We start from the raw sequence: 26746 nt of genomic DNA, 5'->3' as shown, positions 1-26746 counted from the left end.
AATACTACAGAGCCGAATCTTTTAAAATACAACTACGGAAAACAGGGGAAAACCTTAAAATACCACAATAAATTTACAGAAATATTACAAACCATAGGAAAATATTTCGAACACATTAACTTCATTTTTTAAAATCTGAACAAAATGGAAAGTTGGGAGTGAACAAAAGCTATTATAAATTACCAACGATGTAAGTTTTGCACTTTTGCTCTTTTAAACAAGACCACAGAGATGGTTTGCCAGTACTTATTTTAGTTTTTTCCTTTCGAACAATTTTTAAACAATTAAGATGTCCAAATTTGAATAATTTTCTTCTTTCCACGTTTGCAATTGTGCTAAATTTCAGCTGCAGCATCAAAATGCAGCAAGAAGCTTCTCCTTGAAAAATACTGGCAAATTCTCAGCTTACAACAGTGGACATTTTGATTGCCATGTTTATCTCGATAAATACTGTACAAAAGTTGCTTGCAAATATTAAAACATTTTTTCATTGCCTGGATACTAGCTCTAAATATTATTGGTAAAGACTTGCAAACTTCCTGCAAAGCTCCTACCGTACCACTAGAACTTTGAAAAAGTTTTTGTAGCTTTCTTTCCTCCAACTCTGCACAAGATCCATCCCTCCGCCCTCCCCACTCCCCTGTTTTTCTCTGTACAAAAATAGTACCCCAAAAGGAAGTTCAGGATCTCTCTCATAAAAGTTTTCTTGTCGGCATTGCGGTTTTTGCGTGGGATTGGTGTTCTCTTTGGCAGCTGTCATTTGCTGTGGGTGATGGGATATATATTTTTTTTCCTTTTTGAGCGTATCGGGTTTTTTCCATGCTGTTTCCTACTCTCCTCTTTTGTACCCCTCCCATTTACTTCGTTTTTCTTCGAAAATTTCTACCCCCTCCAGTTCGCTGTCCGGCCCTCACATGTGCGAGAGGGGCAGTGTGCCGTTAATGGCCGTGCCGGGCGCCGGGCACCGGGCCGCTCCTGTAGTGCTGGGCCATGTGAAGTTGGTTGGGGCGGCGTGTTCCCGCACCTCGGCGCCGGTAAGGTACGTGCTGATCACGTCCCGGAGGTCCCCGGCCTGGCAGGGCGCCCTGGAGTGGGAGGAAGAGGTAAGCACAGCGGGGCTGGAGCTGGCCTCAGACTTGAGCACCGAACCCATGGTGCCAAGAGCCATGCCAGGGGTGACCTACTGCGAGTTGGACGTGCTGTAGGTGGGCGAGCAGTTCTTGCAGGTCTGCGAGTTGGTCACGGAGTTGTACTACAGGGCGCTCAAGTCGTAGCGGTGTATGGGCTGCATCTGCGCGGCACAGTTCGCGTGGAGGCCCGGGTGTTGTGTGTAGCCCAGCTGGTCCTGCATCATGCTGTAGCTGCCATTGCTCCAGCCGTTCATGTGCGTGTAACTGTCCATGCTCTGGTTCACGCCCGCGCCCAGACTGGCGCCCACCCCGCCCCCGTTGAGCCAACTTTTAAGTTGCCACATGACACATCTTGTCCATTAAACCTGTATCACATGATCACACTGAGCTGAAAGAGAAACTTTAAATGTCTTCATTCTGTATGTCCAATTGTATACCAAAAACTGGAAGAAGGGAAGGACATCTTGGGGGACGGCTGGCTCTCTATCACAGTCCACCACTTTGAATACCAAGTATTCATGCCTCATTTTTTTTTTCCCCAGTGTGGAAGGTACCCATCCACAAGAGAGTGGGCTCAAAGTGACTGCATTTACTTCGAAATGTGCCATACTCTCTATAAGGTCTTAAATTAGCTCCTTGCTATAATCTATAAATGAAAAGAGTATCTTCCCCTACGTACCCAGAGTGTAGTAACAATTTCATTTCAGAAAGGGAAAGAATGGACAACACAACTCTCACTAGTTCCTAGCAGTTATCAAATCCACCACCACTATCCCCCAGGAGAAAAGCAGGATAAAATACGGGCCTCATCTATTTGAAGGCGGTAGAAATCTGCCCAAGCAGGACTCTAAAGAGGAGTGAACATTTCTGAGGTGAGCTGACCTGTGGCTGCTTTTAGTTTGGGGGCACTTGTCCATTCTGGTTGCAGAATAGAGGCTGGTAATTTTGATTTTGTATTTTTTTAAAGCTTGCTTCCAGGGGACAGCAACCAAGAGAGCTTTTGGTAGAGATATTGAACAGCCTCAAACGTGGGCAATTTCCACTCAGAAAATTTGCAAAGTTATGCTGTTTGGGAGAGAAAACAAAAGTAGGCAGAAAGCTTCCTAAAACAAAGATTAAAAATCAGGACTTGCCAGAAGGAGGGGATCTGGAGAATATCCTAGGTGACCATTAGAAAACTCTGAGGCTAGGGGCACATCAAAGGTAGAATGAGCCTTATGCCAAGATTTGTAACTCTGCCTTGATTTATCATGATTCTTGGTTGGATTAAGTTCTAGCAGGAGACAGGTTGAACCTCACTGAAGAAAGACATCACCCAAAGCCAGTAACAGTAAAACATCTGGAAATCAATGGAAAATTACAAGAAATGCCAAAACCCACATGGACCACATGACCAAAAACTAAGAGAAAAAAAAATGACACGAGAAACCAAGCCACAGACGATTTACATATTGGAGTTCACTGGCAAGAACTCTAAGATAACTATGACTAATATGTTTGAGACAATTATGGATAAGATAATAGGCAAAGACTTTGATCAGAAAAGTAATCTATAAAAATCAAATGGATATTCTAGAACTGAATACAGTGTCTGGAGTTGAGAACACAGTAGGTGGATGTAATAGTGGATTTGTGTAAGAAAAGATTAGTGAACTACAAGACAGGTCAGTAGAAAAAAATACATACTGAAGCATGTATTGGAGGCATGTAAACACAATGAAAAGCCTTTAGAAAGATAATTGGAGTCTTGGAATAGAATGGGGCCAAAGTAACATTTTGACCAAGCTCAGAAAACTAAAGCAGGACAAAGAAAAATAGAATCACACTTGGGCACATCAAAGTAAACCAACTAAAAAGTAAAGACAGAAAACATCTTAAAGACAGCCATCTCCCACAGAAACAATGGAAACCAAAAAGACTAGAATAATACTTTTAAAGTGCTTACAGAAAGTAACTGCTGATCTAGAAATTCATACCCAGCAAAAAATATCCTTCAAAAATGAAGGTGAAATGGGGCTGGGAACAGTGGCTCACGCCTGTAATCCCAGCACCATGCCCAGCTCTTTTGATTTTTAGTAGAAATGAGTTCTCACTGTGTTGCCCAGGCTGGTCTTGAATTCCTGAGCGAAAAGGATCCTCCTGCCTCAGCCTCCCAAAGTGCTGAGATGACAGCTGTGAGCCACTGTGCCCATTTTGTTTTTGGTTTGTTTGTTTTTTAATTTCGCTCTTTTAGTTGATTTTTGTGGGAGCATTGATCTAGAGCAAGTTACTACATCAGTAGTTTCCAACCTCGAGATGATTGTGTCCCCTCCCCAGGGGACCTTTGGCAATATCTGGAGACATTTTTGACTGTCATAGCTTGGGGTCAGCTAGGATACTACTGGCATCTAGTGAGTCAAGACTAAGGATGCTGGTTAATATCTGTAACAGGTTAGCCCTCTGTAACAAAGAATTATCTTTTCCCAAATGTCATTAGTACCAAGATTGAGACATCCTGCATTATAAAGTTTTGATTTTAGTATTTTTTTAAAAAGCTCTCTGATTTCAGATATTTTTCTGATTTTACATTTAAAAGACCTTAAGTGGCACATAAACGGTATAAATTCAAGTTGATGAACATTGAATTCAATGTGAGTTAATTGACGAGAATAGCCATTGGATTCTTATGTCACCCTTATTTATCTCTCTAGAGATATATGGAGGATAACTTGGTGGACAAAATACAGTTAGAAGCTGAGATTACTGGTCTCAATTTCAGCTGAGAATTTGGGATGAAACATGTATGCTTGGAAGTCATTTATACACAGCTGTTAGTTGAAGCTATTGTAATATATAAGTCTTCTCATTTGTAAAGCACAAGAGAGCAGGGCCAAGGACAGAACTCTTAAGGGCAGGGGAAGGAGGGAAGACCATTGGTGTTTAAGGACTCCATTCCTCCATATGATCAACTCAATAGATGCAAAAAAAAATTGACAAAATGTAACACAATAATCAAACATCCATACACGATAGAAACTTCCAGCAGACTAGAACTAGAAGGGAATGTTCACATCCTAATAAAGTGCATCTGTGAAAACTTACAGCAAGCATCATACTTAAAGTGAAAGACTGAAATGCTTTCTCTCTAAGATCAGAAACAACGCAAAGGTATATGCTCTTACCCTTCTAGCCAGTGTAATAAGGCCAAATAAATAAATGAGTAACATCCAGATTAGAAAGGAAGAGATGTCTTAATTTGCAGATGACACAATTATCTATGTAGAAAATCCCAATTAATCTACCAAAAAGCTACCAGTACCAATAAACGTTTCTCAAGGTGCCAGAATATAAGATCAATTTACCAAAATCAATTGTATTTTTATATAGAAGCAGTGAGCAATCAGAAATTGAAATTTAAAAATAAGTAAAAAATAATAAATATTTAAGGATAACCTGCCAAAAGACATGTGAGACCTGTTCACTGAAAACTAGTAAACACTGCTAGGATAAATAAAATCTAAATAAATAGAGAGACTTATTGTATTTATATATTAGAAGATTCAACATTGTTAAGATATAATTGGCCGGGCGTGGTGGCTCACGCTTGTAATCCCAGCACTTTGGGAGGCCGAGGCGGGCAGATCATGAGGTCAGGAGATCGAGACCACGGTGAAACCCCATCTCTACTAAAAATACAAAAATATTAGTCGGGCATGGTGGCGGGCACCTGTAGTCCCAGCTACTCGGAGAGGCTGAGGCAGGAGAATGGCGTGAACCCGGGAGGCGGAGCTTGCAGTGAGCCGAGATTGCGCCACTGCGCTCCAGCCTGGGCGACAGAGCGAGACTCCGTCTCAAAAAAAAAAAAAAAAAGATATAATTTATTCTCAAATTCAACTATATGTATTCAATACGATTTCAATAGAAATCCTAGCAGGCTTTTAAAAGAAATTACCAAATTTATATGAAAATGCAAAGAACCTAGAATAGCCAAAACTATACCGAAAAAAGAGCTAAATGGAGGATTTACACTATCTGATTTCAAGATCTGTTGAAAAGCTACTGTAATCACAGTATAAAGAAGGGTAAACAGAGACAAATGGAACAAAATTTGTCCAGAAATAGACCTACAGAATTGATTTTCAACAAAGGTGCCAGGGCAATTTAATGGGAAAATGATAATCTTAACAATAAATGGTGCTGGAGCAAATGGATATCCATATAAACAAACAAATAATGAAAACAAAGAACAACAATAAAAAATAAATGAACTTCAATTCTTATTTCACACCAGTGTTCAAAAAGTACTTCAAGATAAATCATAGTCCTAAATATGAGAAGTAAAGTATAAAACTTCTTGAAGAAAACATAGGAGAAAATCTCAGTGACCTTGGCTTGGCACATGTTTCTTAAACTGGACACAAAAAGCAATAATTATTAAAGAAAAATAAAATGGACATCATCAAAATAAAAAATGTTTGCCTTTCCAAAGATACTGTTATGAAAATGAAAATATAAACTACAAAATGGGAAAAATAGTTGGAAAACATATATCCAAGAAGGGACTTCTACCTAGACTACATAAAACTCCAATAATAATAACAAATAATTATAATAATAAATGTAATAATATAAAAAGTATACAGAAGATTTGAAAAGTCACTTCAATAAAGAAGATACATGAATGTCGAATTAGCATATGAAAATATGCTCAACATAAATAGTCATGAAAATATGTATTAAAACCATACCCACTAGAATGGCTAAAACTGAATAGCTAAAATTGAAAAAACTGATACCAAGAATTGACAAAGATGTTGGACAACTGGAACGTATACTGCTGGTAGGGGATGTAAAATGGTACAACCACTTTGGAAAACAGGTTACCAGTTTCATAAAAAGTTAAACATACACTTATGACTGAGCCATTCCACTTCAAGGTATTTATGCAAGCTATATTTCATAATACCTTGAAATGAAATGAATGTGTATGTCCGCACACAAAGACTTGTGCACTAAAGTTCATAGCAACTTTATTGCTCCCAATAGGCTACAAAACCCAAATGTCCGTCAACAGGAATATGGATAAACAAATCATGGTCTATCTATACAACATAATACAAGTTAGCAATAGAAATAAACTGTTGATACACACAACAACTTGGATGGATCTAAAACTAATTCTGCTGACAGAAGCCACACAAAAAGAGTACACATTGTATGGTTCCATGTATATAAAATTCTAGAAAATGCAAACTAGTCTATAGTGATAGAAAACATATCTGGTTGTCTCAGGATGGTGAAAGGGCAAGGAGGTCATAAAGGCAGGGATTATAAAGGGGCCATAAGGAAAGTTGTGGGAGTGAGGAATGCATTTATTATCCTTTTTTTTTTTTTTTTTTGTGACGGAGTCTTGCTCTGTTGCCCAGGCTGGAGTACAGTGACGCGATCTTGGCTTACTGCAGCCTCTGCCTCCCGGTTTCAAGCAATTCTCCTGCCTCAGCCTCCAAGTAGCTGGGAATACAGATGCCCACCACCAGGTCTGCCTAATTTTTTTTTATTTTTTAGTAGAGACAGGGTTTCACAATGTTGGCCAGGCCGCTCTGAATGCCTGACCTCAGATGATCCACCCACCTCGGCTTCCCAAAGTGCTGGGATTACAGGCGTGAGCCACTGTGTCTGGATGGATTTATTTTTATTTACTTTTTAATTTTTTTAGAGACGGAGTCTCGCTGTGTCGCCCGGGCTGGAGTGCAGTGGTCTGATCTCGGCTCACTGCAACCTCCACCTCCCGGGTTCTAGCAATTCTCCTGCCTCAGCCTCCCAAGTAGCTGGGACTACCGGCGTGAGCCGCCATGCCTGGCTAATTTTTTGTATTTTAGTAGAGATGGGGTTTCACTGTGTTGCCCAGGCTGATCTTGAACTCCTGAGCTCAGCCAATCCACCTGCCTTGGCCTCCCAAAGTGCTAGGATTACAGGCGTGAGCCACTGCATCTGGCCTGCCCGCATTTATTATCTTGATTGTGATAACGGGTTCACAGTTGTTTACATGTGCCAGAACTTGCCAAATTTTAGCAGTTTAAATTTTTGCAATTAAACTATATAAAAAATACCCCTAAAAAAGAAAAAAAAAAAGGAAAAACGTTAAAAACCATTACTGCTATAAGACTTTCTTTACTACCATCACCACACATCCTCCGGGTAGGAAATGATTTCTAACTCTTCTTTATCCCCAAATCACTTTTTACTTTCATTATGGTACTTATCAGATGCCTCAGTTATCTACTATCCCAAAACTTAGTGGCTGAAAACAGTAATTTGCTATTTCTCACATTTCTGTGGGTCGGCTGGGCAATTTCTCTGCTGGTCTAGCCTGAGCTCACTCAGGTGGCTGCAGCCAGCTGGTGAGCTGGCAGAAGCTTGAGGGTTTAACATGGCTTTGGCATAAATGGCTTGAAGGCGGCGACTCTCCTACATGGTCTTTCATCATTTTGTAGTCTAACCGAATATATTTTTTCAGTGTCCATAAACAAAGTTTTATTGGAATACAGCCACATCCATTTATTTACTTTTTTAGTGAGATATGACTGTCAGACAAAAAAAGCTATGTATATTCAATGTATACATCTTGATGCATTGGAAGATAAGTATACACCTGTGAAACCATCACCATATTCAGTGCCCTAAACTTAACCATCACCTCTTAGGGGATTCCTGTATTAGGGTCCTCTATAGGGGCAAAACTTATAGGATATATGTATATATGAAAGGAAGTTTATTAAGGAGAATTGACTCACATGATCACAAGGTGAAGTCCCACGATAGGCTATTTTGCAAGTTGAGGATCAAAGAAGCCAGCAGTGGCTCAGTCTGAGTCCCAAAACCTCAAAAGTAGGGAAGCTGACAGTGCAGCCTCCAGTCTGTGGCCGAAGGCCCGAGAGGCCCTGGCAAACCACTGTTGTAAGTCCAAGAATCCAAAGGCGGAGGATCTTGGAGTCTGATGTTCAGGGGCAGGAAGCATCCAGCATGGGAGAAAGACGAAGACTGGAAGACTCAGTAGGTCAGCTTGTTCCACCTTCTTCTGCCTGCTTTTTCTAGCTGCGCTGGCAGCCAATTGGATGGTGCCCACTCACATTGTGAGTGGGTCTTCCTGAGGATGGGTCTTCCTCTCCCAGTTCACTGACTCAAATGTTAATCTGTTCTGGCAACACCCAGCAACAACCAGATACGCCCAGAAACAATACTTTGCATCCTTCAACCCAATCAAGTTGACAATATTAACCATCACACCTTGTACACTATTGGTGGGAATGTAAATTGGCACAGCCACTATGGAAAACAGTATGGTGGTTCCTCAAAAGATTAAAAAGAGAACTACCAAATCATCCAACAAACCTGCTTCTGGGTATATACCCAAAAAAATTGAAATCAGGATTTCAAAAAGATGTCTGCATTCCCGTGTTCATTGCCCCATTATTCACAATAGCAAAGACATGGAAAGAACCTAAATGTCCAGATGAATGGATAAAGAAAATGTACATATGATGAAATACTATTTAGCTTTAAACGAGATGAGAATCCTGCCATTTGCGGCTGGGCACGGTGGCTCACGCCTGTAATCCCAGCACTTTGGGAAGCCGAGGCGGGTGGATCACCTGAGGTCAGGAGTTTGAGACCAGCCTGACCAACATGGTGAAACCCCATCTCTACTAAAAATACAAAAAAAATTAGCCGGGCATTGTGGTGCGTGCCTGTAACCCCAGCTACTCGGGAGGCTGAGGCAGGAGAATCGCTTGAATCTGGGAGACAGAGGTTGCAGTGAGCCGAGATCATGCCACTGCACTCCAGCCTGGGCAACAAGAGCGAAACTCTGTCTCAAAAGAAAAAAAAACAAAAACAAACAAAAAAAAGAGAATCCTGCCATTTGCTATGTTATGGATGAATGTGGAAGACATGCTAAATGAAATAAGCCGGGCCAAGTGCAGTGGCTCATGCCCGTAATCCCAGCACTTTTGGAGGCCGAGGCAGGATCACTTGAGGTCAGGAGTTCGAGACCAGCCTGGCCAACATGGTGAAGCCTCGCCTTTACTAAAAATACAAAAAATTAGCTGGGCATGGTGGCAGGTGCCTGAAATCCCAGTTACTTGGGAGGCTGAGGCAGGAGAATTGCTTGAACCCGGGAGGCAGAGGTTGCAGTGAGCCGAGATTGCACCACTGCACTCCAGCCTGGGCAACAGAGCGAGACTCTGTCTCCAAAGGGGGGAAAATAAAAGTAAAACACGGAAGAACAAGTACTATATTATTCCATTTAGGAATCTAAAATAGACTTGCAGAAGAAGAAGCAGAGACTTGAATGGTGATTACCAAGGTTTGGGGGAGGGTGAATCAGAGAGATGTCGATCCAAGGGTACATAGTTTCACTTATGCAAAGTGAATAAATCCTAGAGATCTACTGTACAACATCGTGCATATAGTCAACAACACTGAATTGTGTACTTAACTGAATCTTCATGTGGCAGTCGGGTACCTAATGAATAAATGCAGAAGTCATGAGGTCTCATGGGTTGCCTGGACCCTAGATATTGCACCGTCACTCCTGCCAACTTTGACCCTTTATCAAAACAAGTTTTAAAAAGTAGCCCAAATTCAAGGGGATGGAGAAATTGATGCCACCTTTCTGATGTGAGAAATGACTATGCCATATTGCAAAGAGACATGGACACGGAGATCATTATTATAATGGAGATCATTATTATAATGATTTGCCCTTCCAGGTTATGCCTTATAGGCATTTTTGGTACCTGTATCCCTTCTATTAAATCGTAAGTTCCTTGAAGGCAGAAATGAGATCTTATTTACCTTTGTATTTCCCTTGCAATGATCACAGACGTTGCACACTATGTAATAAGTGTTGAATTTTTCCTGGATGACAAGATAAGTAAAATTTAAGAGCCAAAAAAAAAAAAACCAGGGTTGAAGATGCATTGTTATAGAGGTAGGGGAGAAAAGATATATTCCAAATAATTTAAAATCATGATCTCCAAAGCAGGCAAAAGCAAAGGGCAAATATTAATGAACCATCAGAATATCTTTTTTTTTTTGAGATAGAGCCTCACTCTGTTGCCCAGGCTGGAGTGCAATGGCGTAATCTTGGCTCACTGCAACCTCCGCCTCCCGGGTTCAAGCGATTCTCCTGCCTCAGCCTCCCAAGTAGCTGGGATTACAGGCACACACCACCATGCCTGGCTAATTTTGTATTTTTAGTACAGACAGGGTTTCAACATGTTGGCCAGGCTGGTCTCGAACTCCTGACCTTAAGTGATTTGCCTGCCTCTGCCACCCAAAGTGCTGGGATTATAGGCATGAGCCACTGCGATCGGCCCAGAATATCTTAATAATAACATTTTTATAGCCAAATAGGTAAAGGCAACAGATAAGAAGAGTTGAGTAGCTGCTTGAGTAGCTGCTTAAGTAGCTAGAGCTTTATTTAAATACAGCTCTTTTGATTCCAAATTTTAGGCTTTTTTTTCCCTTCTTCAAATTTTGCAGCTCTGGGGTGGTATTATGTTAGGCAATTGAAGAGAGGGGTGGATAATTTAGGGGTTTTAAATTCAGAGAGTAAACATTCTGGTGGTTGGTACCATGCTTTTAGTATTTATATTTCCCAGTGTATGAAATAAAAGATTTTAGAAGGACAATGCTGAAGACGCCTAAAATAAACTTTCCTTATTTATTTCTAGGCCTTTCTAAGCAGTTAGATTCCAAGAGACAAAGTATGTTGTAGAGCCGTTCTGTTTAGTCTTTCCTCCTGAAATTGCAGCCAGTGTTTTGCCTATCTGCTATTAACACATTACCCTTTGCCTGCCATCTGATATTTGGCATATTTTATAAACAGGTTGAAAGCTCTAAGCTGAATCCTGGCTACATCAGGTTTTGTAATTATATCTTCCTGCAATATTCTTCCCACTCAGACAGCTAATAAATAGTTTAACTGACTGAGATTCATCCTTTCTCTTTGTCTCTGCAAAATTTAGAAATTCAAAATGCAATTCAAAATAAGTATTTTCTGCATGCACTTTTCCCATGATGTATTTGGTGTCCAACAATGAACCAAATTATGAGGAAGGTAAGTCAACAGAATCATGAGATCCAATTCTTTCTCTTGAGACTCTTATGGTATCAGAGAGAGTTGCAGTCTATTTATTTTTTATTTTATTTATTTATTTACTTTTTGGAATAGGATCTCGCTCTTGTCGCCAAGGCTGGAGTGCAGTGACGCAATCACTGCAACCTCCACTTCCTGGGTTCAAGCGATTCTCCTGACTCAGCCTCCCGGGTAGCTGGGATTATAGGCGCCTGCCACCACGCCTGCTAATTTTTTGTATTTTTAGTAGAAACAGGGTTTCACCATGTTGGCCAGGCTGGTTTTGAACTCCTCACCTCAAGTGATCCGTCTGCCTCAGCCTCCCAAAGTGCTGGGATTACAGGCGTGAGCCACCGCCTGGCCAGAATTGCAGTCTTTTGGGTATTCTGCAAGCTCCAGGATTCTGGGCTTCTGAGTGACCCACATAGTTCATAGTGTTGCTGCCAAGTTCTAGTAATGCATTATGTTATCTTTTTTTGTTTTTACATAATTCAACATATTGGGCAATAAGTCACTTTGCCACTATTCATATTAGTTAATCTTTACCCTGCAGTAAGACTTAATGTAAATGCAACCTTTTAAAATAAAAACATTGAATTATTCCAGTTCAGGAAAAGTATAAGTTGAAACGTAGCAATCTTAGAGGGCAAGACATCAGTTCGGTTTAAATTAGTGAATTAAATTCTCCATGATTTCATGGCTCCCTGTGGATACCATGAACACTCTGTTTTACCTCAGTTGTGCCAAATGCCTCAACATTGAGCTCCTAAAATGCAAAGGCTATTTCTAATTCATTTGTTGTGTCTTTGGTATTTATCATAATACCATACTATAGATTATTCCTCTTTCTATGTGGTTTTAAAAATTAGGACCAGTATCAATTTTGAACTTCTGAAGTCTTGATGAGAGAGTTGTAAACTCATTAAAAATAAATGAGATTTAAAGTATTCACCCATCTTCAGGTTCTTTTTGTGCCTTGAGTCTCTGAGGGGAATGGTTGCTGCTGATAAGCCTAGCCACCAGTCACATAGGAAGATATTAATATACAGCAATTTCACAGCTGAAGGCTTTTGCTTTTCCATAGCTATGTTAATAGTATTTGTCATTTGGAATCAAACAAGTCCAGGTTAATCAATTCCTGGGGGGGTGGGGGTGGAACTTACACAAGATAATTAACTTCTCTGAACTCTTCAAGTGCCCCTGTTTATAAAATGGGGACAAAAAAATTTATAAAATGGTGACCTCTCTTACAGGGTTATAAGGATTGAAATTCTATGTGTTTAATGCCTGGTAAAATCTTTGACATGTAGAAGGTGCTCAGTAAATTATTGTAGTAAAAATACAAGTTTTTTGGGGGGCCAGGCATGGTGGCTCACACCTGTAATCCCAGCACTTTTGGAGGCCGAGGCGGGTGGATCACTTGAGGTCAGGAGTTCAAGACCAGCCTGGCCAACATGGTGAAACACTGTCACTACTAAAAATACAAAAATTACCTGGGTGTGGTGGTGCGTGCCTGTAATACCAGCTACTCTGGAGGCTGAGGCAGGAGAATTACTTGAACCCAGGATTTAGAAGTTGCAGTGAGCTGAAATCACACCACTGCACTCTAGCCTGGGTCACTGAGTGAGACTCCATCTCAGGAAAAGAAAAAAAAAAAAGACACCAGTTTTTCAGAGTCTTTCTCCTCCCTTCAATTTGGTTGTAAAATATTCAAAAAAAATTTGGAACCTGTAGCATGTTTTGACCTGAAAAATAGTGGGAAAGTGAAAACATTCCACTTTCTCTTTCGGCATTTATTGTGTCACTTAATTATTTTAAGTATTGGATTTTCAGTCTGTCAGACACATTTCTGATGAAAGTTAAGTGCGATCAGGGCTCACTGCAACCTCAAATTCCTGGGCTCAAGCTATCGTCCTGCCTCAGCCTCTCCAGTAGTTGGGACTACAGGGATGTACCACTGTGCCTAGCTTTTTTTTTTTTTTTTTCTTTTTTGTAGTGATGAAGTCTCACTATGTTGCCCAAGCTGGCCTCAAACTCTTGGCCTCAAGTGATCCTCCCACCTCAACCTCCCAAAGTGTTAGGATTACAGGTGTAAGCCACCACGCCCAGCTAAAAAACAAATTTTGAAGTTATTGGTGCCACTGCTACTCCTAAAATGAATATACTGAAATGCAATGATTTGGATCCTCCTAATATTTTCTTGTGTTATGAGAAGCTGATAAAGTCTTACAAAACTCCTGTGGGATTATTGAAATAACATTTAAATCTAAGTCTTAGGTCTTGTGAGATCCTAGGCAAGTCATTTAGCTCATGTGAAAAATGAGTACTACACATTATTATGATCTCAGATTTGCTTTAAGATTGAATGAAACTTTGCATGGGAAGTGGCTTTGTCATTGGGACAGCTGTTATCTTAAATTATAATAACACTAAACAGGCTGGGCGCATGGCTCACACCTGTAATTCTAGCACTTTGGGAGGTTGAGGCAGCTGAATCACTTAAGTCCAGGAGTTCGAGACCAGACTGGCCAACATGGCAAAAACCGGTCTCTACTGAAAATACAAAAAACTAGTCAGGCACACACCTGTGGTCCCTGCTACTTGGGAGGTTGAATCAGGAGAATCGTTTGAACCCAAGAGGTGGAGGTTGCAGTGAGCTGAGATTGCGCCACTGCACTCCAGCCTGGGTGACAGAGTGAGACTCTACCTCAAAATAAATAAATACATACATACATACATTCATACATTACAATAACACTAAACATCCATAGGGTAAAAAATGGGGGCTTTCCTTTGATGGAAAACTTCAGACACAGCTCTTTTCTCATGTGAAACAGGACCGACTAAAGTCCGCTGGCTTCCTCAGAATTGATTAAGAGGAGATACTTGATATCCCGGCACCTTTTTCTGATAGGCTGTCGACTGTAGCCTTAGCCTCTCTCAACCCCTGGCCTGACTCCTCCCCTTCCCTGGGTCGTCTATATCTACCACATTTTATTTGTGATGGTTGGGTTGTGGAGTGAGGTGGGAAACTTGGCACTGGCTAGGTCTCCTTTGCAATCAGCCTCCCTACAGAGAAATTGGCCATTAATAATTGTATTAGGAAACATTTTGTTCTTGCAGACGGAGACCCATGCTTTACAAAAGACTCCTGCGATTTGGTAGCTTGGCCTAGTTCTGGGGTGCAAAATTAGGAAGCCCATGGTTGCGGCATACCTCAGCCATATTTCCACTCCACCTTTATCAGCGGTAAGGCCGTTATTTTTATCTTCAACTACCTGGCTTATTTATTGTCTCAAAAACTTCAGAACTCAAATGGGAAAAAGTAGTATTCTTTATTACCCCACTGAAAAGTAAGGGCTAATTTATCCAAGTCTGGTTCCTCACAGGCTGGCCCCTGAAACACTCCACAGAAACCAGCTACTGCTGTGAGTTTAAGACAATGAACTCAACTTATGGTAGATTCTGAAGTGGCGGTTTGGTTGGATTGATGCTCACACAACCTAAAATACTGAGTTAGTAGACCATAGACCTGGGCTGCATATGGAGGTTCTATGTTGTTATGCAGCTGCAGCCCCCAAAGCTTGACCCCAGCCTTTCGATTTTGCCAACTGCTAAGTGCTGAGGTGATGACCCAAAAATGGAGGCCAAGGTTCTGCCACATCATGTTGCTGGGTTTGGACCCCAGCCCTTGATCATACCGTGGGAGCAGCTTGTACTCTCTCAATCATGCAACTTTTTTTTTTTTTTTAAAGCCCTACAGCCAAAAGACTGAGGTTTCTTTTCCAATACTTGACGTTTGGCCCTGCTAGATTCTTCCATGCTGTTCGAATGCAATGGGCAACAGGGCTCACATACCTGCGATGGGTCTTGTTCTGAATTTCTCCCCTCCCTGTCAATGTTCCAGAAGGGCCTGCTGTGTGTGTGTCCTGCTTGACCCTTCACCTCTGGTACTGTCACCCCTAACCCTCAGCATCTGTTCAGAAACAGTGATCATAATTCATCCAGAGGTCTCTGGTTGACAAAGAAATTTCATACAGATTATCCCATTTGACAGATTATCCCATTTGACCCTCATGACAACCTTGAAGATTCAGGTATCTCTCCCATTTCCTAGGCAAGGAGCTTGAATTCTGAGAACTTCAAGATCACAATGAATGATAGAGATGGTTCTTTAACACTGAGGTCTTTAGTCTCTAAATTTTATGTTCTTTGCCTGGGAGTTGGTACTTCCATAAGTCACACAGAAATGCCTGATTCCCTTGTTGCTGTGGGAATAGTTAAATGCCTTGTCTTCCAAAAGTCTTTTTCTTAACCCCAGACAGCAGTTCCAGTGATGAATTTCACTGTAAGTAAGAATAGCCCATTTTTCTCTGCCCTCTAGAGTTCTTTTTTTTCCAGTAGATTTTTCAAAATTATACTGAAGCTGAAGAAAAAACAATATATATCAAAACTGATAGCACCCAGATGCTGCAGAAGTGGCACTGCAGGTGAAAAATACCAGGCTGAGATGAATCTGGAAAAACGGGACTCTTGTAGTCGGCGCTCCAAGGAAAGACTGGATAATAGAAAAGGAAAGATGGAAAAGTCAGAAAGAAGGAGATGTCATAAGAAAGAAAAGTATATACCACACACGCACGCATGCACACACACACACACACACACACACAGAGAGAGAGAGAGAGAGAGAGAGAGAACTTATAAAATTTTGACTCTGTCCATTAGTAAATTACTGTGTTACAAGCTGGCAATGAAATTTGAATGGTAGTTTCCATTGCTCAATCCCATGGGAAGTTCTGAGTGTGTAGAGCAGTCAGGCCACTTTCAGTACTCCTGGGACCTCCACAGACCAGGAGGGACTGTGATATTCATGATGCTCAACATGTATCTTAGTTCGCAAAGCATCTTCATGCAAAGGATCTCGTTTTTTTGTTTGTTTGTTTTTTTTTTTTGAGACAGAGTCTCGCTGTCGCCCAAGCTGGAGTGCAGTGGCGTGATCTCGGCTCACTGCAGGCTCCGCCCCCTGGGGTTCACGCCATTCTCCTGCCTCAGCCTGCCGAGTAGCTGGGACTACAGGCGCCCGCCATCTCGCCCGGCTAATTTTTTGTATTTTTAGTAGAGATGGGGTTTCACTGTGTTAGCCAGGATGGTCTCGATCTCCTGACCTTGTGATCTGCCCACCTCAGCCTCCCAAAGTGCTGGGATTACAGGCCTAAGCCACTGCGCCCGGCCCAGGATCTCGTTTTAGTTTCACAACCTACCCGCTGAAGTAGCTGAGTGGAAACTGCCCCCTTCTACAGATAAGCGTAGAAAACAGTGACATCTAGGTCCAGGAGTAAAGATATTCACCCCTTCCAAAAATAATTTATGAATGATTTAAAATAGTTTTGTTGGGATGCAGACATAGGTACGGGATACAAAATGTAAATATGGAGCCTCAAACATTATAGTATTTTATTTTGTATTTTATTATTATTATTATGAGATGGAGTCTTGCTTGGTCACTCAGGCTGGAGTGCAGTGGCATGATCTTGGCGGACTGCAGCCTCTGCCTCCCAGGTTCAGGCGATTCTCCTGCCTCAGCCTCCAGAGTAGCTGGGATTTCAGGCACCCACCGCCATGCCAGGCTAAGTTTTCTATTTTTAGTGGAGACTGGGTTTCATCATGTTGCCCAGGTTGGTCTCGAACTCCTGACCTCAGGTGATCCACCCGACTTGGCCTCCCAAAGTGCTGGGATTACAGGAGTGAGTCACCGCACTTGGCCCATTTTAGTATTTTAATAACCACACATGCAGGACCTTCTAGGGCAAGTTCTGAGTTTGGGGGCTCCCTTGTGTAGTTCCTGCTTTTTGAATCTGTGCTGAGGACGATTTTCTTTAGATCGTGGCAGAAGTGGTACTATGCTCATTGCAGGCCTCAGTCTTAAGAAGGCCTAATGACCTCTTCTTTTGTACTCTTGGGAATCTTAAGCTGCCATATAAGAAGTTTGGTTGCCACTGAAGAGATCACATGGCAAATCCACATGAGGAGAAGCCCTGAGATTACATGGAATGAGAGAGAGAGAGAGGAGAGAGGAGAGAGGAGAGAGAGGAGGGTAGGGGAGGAAGGAGAGATCAAATTGGCTGAAAACAATAGCTGACCCCAGGCCCAGGTTTCCTGTAGCTAAATGCAGCCACAAGAGTGACTACCGTAAAGACCAGCAGAAGAACTGCTCAGTCGAGCCCCAAACCAGATTCCAGAACTGTGAGAAAATGGAATGATTGTCATTTTAAGCCACTAAATTTGGGTGCGGTTTGTTATGCAGCAATAGCTAACCAAATAGAAGTTAGCACTCGGATGTGGTTTCTTCTGTAACAAGAACACAAAGCTAGTGGCCATGGCTTTTGGCCTGGGTGGTGAGTAGAAGCTGGAGGAGGCTCCAGGAGACTCAGTGAAGGCTGGAAGGGCAGTGAGCAGTTGGCATTAGAGTCTGGAGAAAAGACAATCTGTGTCATGTAGTGGTTGAAAGTTTGGCAACATGTTGACTATAAAAGATAGCAAATGTGTCTAAAGAACTTGGGGATCTGACTAAGAGACTATTTCCAGACAGAACGTTGAAAGTGCTAACTGTCTTCTTTTAGCTGTGCCTGATAAGGCACAAATAGAGAGAGAAGGATAAAAAATAAAAGTGTCAACACAGGAAAACTTTCCAACCCAGGACTTACTGAGTTGGAAAATAAAACTCTCTCCCATTGCAGCTTTTCCAGTCTGCAAAAGGTTCCCAAATGGCCTTGGGGAAAAGATCAAATCTAAGGTGCTACCAGTAAAATGGAACATGTGGGTCAAGATCAAGTCACAAGCTGGGCGTGGTGGCTCACACCAAAATGCTGGTAATGGGAGGCCAAGGTGGGTGGATCACGAAGTCAGGAGTTCAAGACCAACCTGACCAAGATAGTGAAACCCCATCTCTACTAAAAACACCAAAAAATTAGCCGGGCATGCTGGCGGGTGCCTGTAGTCACAGCTACTTAGGAGGCTGAGGCAGAGAATTGCTTGAACCTGGGAGGCAGAGGTTGCAGTGAGCCGATATCACGCCACTGCACTCCAGCCTAGGTGACAGAGCGAGACTCCATCTCAAAAAAAAAAAAAAAGAAAAAAGATCAAGTCACAAGTGTGGCTATAAGACCCTTTGTTAAGACCCCAGAAAGATTAGCAGTAGAACCTCCTAGAACCTCAGTGCTAGACAAAAGTGTTTCTAAGAATCTAAAGGACATCTTCTCATAGTACTCTGACCCAAAGTATAAAGAGGTCTGTCACAAAGAGATTTGTGAGTATAGCTCTTATCTAATGGAATGAAACCTAGTAAGACTTATAGGAATCCTACATAGTTTTGAAGAGAACTATATTAGCAGAAACACAGAGTTATACTAAAAGAAACAGCTCTGCAGCCATAAAAAAGAATGAATTCATGTCCTTTGCAGGGACATGGATGAAGCTGGAAGCCATCATTCTCAGCAAACTAACACAGGAACAGAAAACCAAACACCGTGTGTTCTCACTCATAAGTGGGAGCTGAACGATGAGAACACATGGACGCAGGGAGGGGAACATCACATACCGGGGCCTATCAGGGGATGGGCCAAGGGGAGGGAGAGCATTAGGACAAATAGCTAATGCATGCATGGCTTAAAACCTAGGTGACAGGTTGATAGGTACAGCAAACCACCATGGAACATGTATACCTGTGTAACAAATCTGCACATTCTGCATATGTATCCCAGAACTTAAAATAAATTTTAAAAAAATGGAAAGAAAAGAAACAGCTCAACTTGAAAAGAGCCTCTGGACTCTTTCTAAAGGCAGGAAACAGGATGAGAAAGCTATTCACCCACAGACACTGGCCATCCCTTATGGGAAAGGAAGAAATAGTCAGAAAGCAGAGTAAGGTACCATGAAGAACCACTCCCTAGGAATATAACTGTCCCTGGAGCAGGGGGAATTGGTCACATATGCCTGTCTGGACTTCAGAATTGCTGTGGACTGGCAAGTCCTGCATTCCTTCCATTCTCCTTCATTTAGATGAGAGTCTGTTGTAATTATTTTATGCTGGTCTCAGCGGTATATAGGGCGAAACAATTTGTCTTCAGATCTAGAAGAAATATACCCAAGGAGTCTCATCTACACCTGAACTTGGTTTAGATGACAAGATCTTGAACCTTGAGCCTGAGACTGCTGCTGTAACAAGGTAAGACTCTTAGGGGTCTTGGGAGAGAGTTGAGAATGTTTTGCACATGGGAGGGCTGTGAGCCATTGGAAACCAGAGAGCAAACTGTTGCAGTTTGTTTTATTGGTGGCCCCAATAAGCTATACGTCTTAGTATTCATACCCTTGTGTAATTCCCTTCCCATGAATCTGGTCTGGGATTATGACTTGCTTTAACTCATCAAATGCAGCAGAAGTGACGCTGTGCCAGTTCTGAGCTTTTAAGAAGTACTGGCAGCTTCTGATTTGGTGCTTCTGGATGCTGTGATCTGCCATATAAAAAGTCTAATTACCTTGCTAGAGGGGCTATATAAAAAGGCCTTAGAAAAACCCTGCCATCTCAGCATCTCAGCATCTCAGCAGAGCCCAGCTCCCAGCCAACTAACACTGAATTCAGCCAATTAGTGATCATCATCAAGATCAGCAGAAACCTTATCCAACTAAGCCCAGTCTGAATATCAGAGAGTGAGCAAATACAAAAGTTGTTGTTTTAAGCCATTAAATGCTGGGATGGTTTGTTACATAGCAATAGATAAGTGAAATGGGCCCATTTAAAACAGTTGATCCATAAGCATATAACAAAAATCATTACAATATTTCAAAAGCATAAGAAGAAAAATCTTTATGGAAAATAAACGTTTGGTTTCACTGAAGTTAATTGACTAAATTAACTCAACCACAATTTGAGCATAAATCACAATTGAAAAGACTGACTCGGCAGAGTAAATGGAACAGGCTCAAAGAGCCGACTATATTTAGCATCTACTTGGGTTTGGTGTGGGATGCAAGTGAGTTTTAAAATCAGGAAAAGGAAAAAAAACATCAAGTCAGAGTAGAGCCTAGAGATTTGTTTATGCTTTTCCATGCCAGAAATTTGAGATTGCTTTCCTTCTTTGAGGAAGAAAAGTATAATTTGTAATTTTGCACAGCTGAGAAGAAATGTTTCTGCTATTCCTCCAAACCTTACTCCCTGCCTTCCAGCCACATAAAGAACCAGTGCAGCTCCTCAAATGAGCCTGTCTGCTTTGTTCCTGTTATTCTTCCTGCTTGTGTTCCATTTCCCCATCCATCCATTAACCGCTAAACTTCACTCACTTGACCCACTTGGAAAATGAGGTGAAGCTTCTACTTGGGGGAAATCTCTCTGACAACTGTCCCTCTGTGCCCTCAAGCAGACTAATCACCCCTGCCTTGGGACACCACTGTACTTTGTTTTCACCTGTATTCTTTGGCTGTACAATCATTAGGATGGTTTGTTTGCTTGTCCTTTACTCCTCCTTGACCATAAATTTCTACTAGAGACAGGATGAAATCCTACTGAGATGATACGTATACGCGGCATTTATTACATGCTTATAATGTGGCCTAACATCAGTGGTTTTCAAAGTTTTGGTTGTATCAAGGGTGCCTATTAAAAATGCATATTTTTAGCCAGGTGTGGGGACTCACGCCTGTAATCCCAGCACTTTGGGAGGCGAAGGGGGGCGGATCACCTCAGGTCAGGAGTTCAAGATCAGCCTGGCCAACCAGGTGAAACCCTGTTGGGAGGCCGAGGGGGGGCGGATCACCTCAGGTCAGGAGTTCAAGATCAGCCTGGCCAACCAGGTGAAACCCTGTCTCTACCAAAAATACAAAAATTAGCCAGGAGTGGTGGTGGGGACCTGTAGTCCCAGCTACTCGGGAGGCTGAGGCAGGAGAATGGCTTGAACCCGGGAGGTGGAGGTTGCAGTGAGCTGAGATTGCACCATTGCAGCCCAGGCTGGGTGACAGAGCAAGGCTCTGTCTCAAAAAAAAAGCATGTTTTCAACCCCCAGCCCCAGGTAGCCTCATTTGTTTGGGGCTGGGAGATCTGCATTTTTAACAGGCACCTAGATCACTGTGATACAATAATTGGTCAGGCAACTCTATCTTGCAAAACATGGGCCTCAGGACCTCCTGTCTTCTCTTGCCTCTCTCTGGCTGCCTAACCTGGGCTATTTCCCTACAGTAAAGGAAAAACCAGGGAAGATAACTGGGTGAAACTCAAATCAGGTAAACACACTTTTAAAGTTCTGACCTGGAAGTTGAAGGTGCAGGCTAAAATAATAATTATTCATTGATGGTATTTATTCCCATTTTTCCTGACTTCCTTTTCCACCACTAGTCAAGAACCGGCCATATTTAAAATTATGCTGGTTGATATTTTCTCAAGGCACCGTTTGAATAACCCTTCAAAGCTAGAAAAATTTATGTATTTGGAAATTAAATTGTGATGAGCTTATCTGTCAGCTGCATGATGTTTCCCCAATCATTCTGTTCTGGGTGATAAATCCATAATCACTGAAGTCAAGAGCTGCTCATTACATATATTCATATAACCTGGTCCAAAGGCCCAGACTATCTGAATTGGCAATAGCAACACCAGCTACTATTTATTTACCTCTTGCTTTGTGCTGCGGCTGGGATCAATGTTTTACATCATTTTGTTCTTTAATCCTTATCAACACCTTTGAGATAGGTTTTATAGGTAAGAAAGGTGGGGCTCAGATAAATTTAAAACAACTTGTCCAAAGGGCAAGATGAGGTAGGATGAAAAGATATGTCTGTTTCCCTCAGCACCGGAATTCCATCCTACACCGTGGGCCAGCTCCTTAGAGCCTGCCTGGGCCCATGGCTAGGTGGTATCAGGGCAGAACTTAAGAACCACAATTCCTGGCCCCCAGCATAATTTTTTTTATGACCTCACACATGGGGCAAAAGGAAAGCTGAAAACATTAATAATTAATTCTGGTAAAAAGAGAGGGTGGTGATATGGTTTAGCTGTGTTCCCTCCCAAATCTCATCTTGAATTGTAGTTTCCGTAATCCCCACGTGTCCTGGGAGGGACCAGGTGGAGATAACTGAACCATGAGGCAGTTTCCCCCATTTTGCCATCCTGTTCTCGTGACAGTGAGCGAGTTCTCACAAGAGCGGATGGTTTTTATAAGGGGCATTCCCTGCCCAGTGCTCCCGCCCCACCACCTTCGCTCTGCATTTTTTTCCTGCCATCATGTGAAGAAGGACATACTAACTTCCCCTTCTGCCATGACTGTAAGTTTCCTGAGGCTTCCCCAGACATGCGGAACTGTGAATCAGTTGAACACCTCTCCTTTATAAATTACCCAGTCTCGAGCAGTTCTTTATAGCATCGTGAGAATGGACTAATGCAGGTGGGTTAGGGGAGAGGCCTCTGATTTTCCTTTACTTGTTGGGATCATTGGGAAATTTTTGATTACCAAAAGGCTAAATTATGATGTCATATGTGGCCTTGGAACAGATTATCTGGGCCTTGCCCTGTTTCCACTAACTGCTATTTCTCTAACTTTGTGGAAAATGCTAAGACAGTTACCAATTCTTCTTGGTCCATTTTGAAGATCTGCTAAACCTCTAAAAGCCTTGTGAGACCCCTTCAGCCACTGCGGAGCCTTTTAATGGAGAACAGGAAAGGATCGTAACTAGGCCACAGGGGGGTATTTTAGTCTGAGAGCAGGCTGGTTTTATGAAAGTCCAGGCTCCCAGCAGCTTTTGTGAATATTAACGTATAAACCAGGGCAGAAAGTGGCGTCAGCAATGCCCTGAGCAGGGAAGACTGTGGCTTTATGTAGCAGAGGCATGTCCAGGTCAGCAGCAGGGACCTGAATTCCAGGACTCTCAGCTCTGCCTGGAGCTTGTGAGATCTTGGGTCAAGCTCTCAATCCATGTGGGCCTGGTTTTTTGTTTTAAATTCTTCTAATACTACCTCTCCTGTTGGTGAACGAGGGAAATGGACATGAATGTCTGTGAAAGAACTTATCATAGGTAAGCTGTTTTGACGGGAGCTCCATCTGCCATCTTTACTGGCTGTTTGTGGTTTTCCAACAAAACATCATAGCTTATGTGGTTAAGCAGTGTCGTGTTCACAGCAGGAATGCAACCAGCATTTGGTGGAATTGTACTGCTGAATATTTATAACTGAAAACCTCAAAGAAGAGTCCACCTCACAGATGTCACCCTTATTGCTTGCGTTCCAACTATTCAAGAGCTAACCCGTTGTGCTAGTTTGAGATGACTCTTGCTTAAAGTGTGGGGTGCATTTCACTGTGATAAGCAGGATGGTTTGAGATGTCATGTAGACAAACATTTTTATTAATAATTAGGTATTTTTCACTGTGCATTTAAACAAGGTTCATTTGGAAAATAAATAAAAATGGGCTCAACTAAAATGTATGAAGCAAGTATTAATACAGGTGTTAGAAGGATATGACAAAATCATGCAGGTGATACGTGAATGAGTATAGCTTAGGATATACTCGTAGAATATAAGTCCATAACTTGTTAAGCAAAACTCATGGGGCCAGATGAGTTTCATAATTCAGAATATCTCATGCAGTATTTGACACCCCCAGAGGTAACTGAGACAACACTCTCAAGTCAAACACGTTATTATTTCTGCAGTAAAACTTATGAATATTCATCATAAGTGGGATAAAGTCTATAAATGGACTCATCAATTCAGGACAAGTTTTGCAGCCAAATGAATTACAAAAAATATTGTTTCTCAGATGCTTTTGCATTTTAGAATTGTAGATAAGAGGGTTTTTGTTGTCGTTGTTTTGGTTTTTGAGACAAGGTCTGGCTGTATCACCCAGGCTGGAGTGCAGTGGTACCATCTCGGCTCACTGCAACCTCCGCCTCGTGGGCTCAAGCAATCCTCCCACCTCAGCCTCCCAAGTAGCTGGGACTACAGGTGTGCCCCACCACACCCGGCTAATTTTTGTATTTTTTGTAGAACAGGTTTTCACCATGTTGCCCAGGCTGATCTCAAACTCGAGATCTCAAGTGATCCACCCATCTTGACCTCCCAAAGTGCTGGGATTATAGGTGTGAGCCACTGCACCTGGCCAGATAAGAGATTTTTAACCTGTAGTAAAATAGGCCAAGAGGAAAAAGAAGCAAATTCAAGAACCTTAGGCCTGAGCCATACTGTATAGTATGGCTATACCCCAAAACATTCTCCCTCTCATCATCTGATTTGTGAGGTAGGTCCCCCACATTGCAGATGAGGAATTTGAGGCTTACAGAGGGTAGGTGACTTAGCCAAGATCACCCAGCTGGTAACCAACAGGGCCAGAATTAGGATCCAAGATTAGAATCCAAGTCTTGTGCCTCCAGATATTTGATCTTTTTATACTGTAATCCATACATCATATAAGGCCTGAAGAGGCAGAGGCTGAATTCTTGAACATGTTCCCTGAGTGCGGAAATGCTTTCCTCCAGGAAGGTGTCTTACCTGACCCTGTCATTTCCACTGAGGGGGCTCTGGAGGGGAAGGATGGGAGTGGAAGACATAACCTTGGCCTTTTAATGTTGAGCTACAGATGTATCCAAGGTGCTTGGGTCAATCTCTTCAGACAGTGCATGAAACCCAACTGAAATGCTTGTGACAGTCCAGTGGTATTTCAGGGAACCATTGCCTATTTCTTCCAGAAATTCTAATAAGAGTGGACATTTATTGAGCACCTGCTATATGCCAGACATTCCTTCCTCTAACAATTTAGGGTCGTTCTTACCATTTCCCTCCCCCAGATAGAGAAATGGGAGTTCAGAGACCCAGCCAAGATTACATTGCTGGTAAGTGACAAGTAAGAGTTTGTCTTACTGGCTAGGTTTGATTCTGTCCAAGGACCACACTCTTACCCACTACCCTCAAAGAGCAGTGGCAGAGCCCTTGATTTCTGATCCACCCATGGGAGGGATGCCTTTTCCCCTGTCACCAGGGTACAGCCAGTTTCTGCATTTTGCATGCTCGTGTTCCAGAAATTCAAGTGCAAGTTGATCCAGCCTCCTAAGTTTGATGGCACGGCCCTTAGCATTAGGGAAGTATGCAGGAGATGGCTGTATTCAGGAAGCCACTGTAGATGCATATGGCTGGAATATTAAATGAGGGCAGGGTTTGGGGAAGAACTGGGGGCAATTGTTAAATCAGAAAGAGCCTTGTTGTTCTTGCTTAAGAGACATCAATTTTGTTCTCTAGGCAATGGAGAATCACCAAGTAATTTTGCATGGGGCAATGACGTGGTTATATTTCCATGTGATGTCTTATTTGGCTTGGAAATCAGGCGCTGCTTCCTGGAAGAGGTATCAGTTAACCTAGGACTGAAAGGATGGATTGGATGTCACCCAGGGACGAAGCGACTGTGACAAGATACCAGCACAGGTACGTTCAAGATTCACAATCACATGAATCGAAACAAAACACTTTCCTATATTAAGCAGCTACTGTGTGCACTGGCACATGTGTATAGATTATTTCCTTTAATCATAGCAGAGCCCTGCAGGGAAAGTCATAGCTTCTAAGTCACAGGAGTGGAATTCAGCCCCATTCCTGTTAGAACTCAAAGCTCATTTTCTTTCCATCCCACACGTTGCCTCTGCCTACAGAGTTCAGTCTGGGCTCAGAGCACAGAGGAAAAACAGTGGAGGTTTGGACAGCCTCACACTCAGAACAGTGGAATCAGATTTTTTTTTTTTTGACATGAAATCTCACTCTGTTGCCCAGGCTGGAGTGCAATGGTACGATATCAGCTCACTGCAACCTCCGCCTTCTGGGTTCAAGCGATTCTCCTGCTTCAGCCTCCCGAGTAGCTGGGATTACAGGTGCACACTATCACATCCAGCTAATTTTTGTATTTTTAATAGAGATGGGTTTCGTCATGTTGGCCAGGCTGATCTAGAACTCCTGGCCTCAAGTGATCTGCCCACCACAGCCTCCCAAAGTGCTGGGATGACAGGCGTGTGCCCCTGGGCCTGGCCAGGAATCAGATTTTTAAAGAGCCTTGACAGCTTAGTGGCTGCTGAAACTTGGTCTCTCCAGATACTTTCAGACAGTGCACATACCCCTAAGGGATCTATGCTAATCTAAGTGAGATGACTGCCTGGAGAAGAGGGGCTTGGTTGCTGCTCCTGTGTCTTTGCATTTCTCTCTTCATTTTTCTGAGCCCGTGTCCTGTTAGTGAAATCAGAAGTCAGGAGAAAGAGTTCTTGGAGCAGGCCACACTGAGACAGGGCTGTTCAGAAGGCAACAAAGACCCAGAGAAATTTCAGACACTTGGCCAGGATTTGGTGAATGGGTCTGAAGCCTGGGCTAGGCCTGTAGAAGACAGCCCCCACCACCCCAAGCCTCTTGACAGATGCAACGTCCTGGAGTCCAGGTGCTGACTGTCCCTGACTAGTAGGCCCAGTTGAGGGGCAGCATGGA

General features: G+C 42.4%; 1 pseudogene; it reads right to left on the bottom strand.

Moving 5' to 3' along the window:
- Positions 1-910: 910 nt before the first annotated feature.
- On the bottom strand, positions 911-25292 carry LOC100606498 (annotated as a pseudogene).
- Between the last annotated feature and the right edge of the window lie 1454 nt (positions 25293-26746).

The sequence above is a fragment of the Nomascus leucogenys genome, chromosome 16 (assembly GCF_006542625.1).
Source record: "Nomascus leucogenys isolate Asia chromosome 16, Asia_NLE_v1, whole genome shotgun sequence".
Lineage (NCBI taxonomy): Eukaryota > Metazoa > Chordata > Mammalia > Primates > Hylobatidae > Nomascus > Nomascus leucogenys.
The sequence above is the reverse complement of the archived record's forward strand: the minus strand, read 5'-3'. Positions and strand labels throughout refer to the sequence as shown.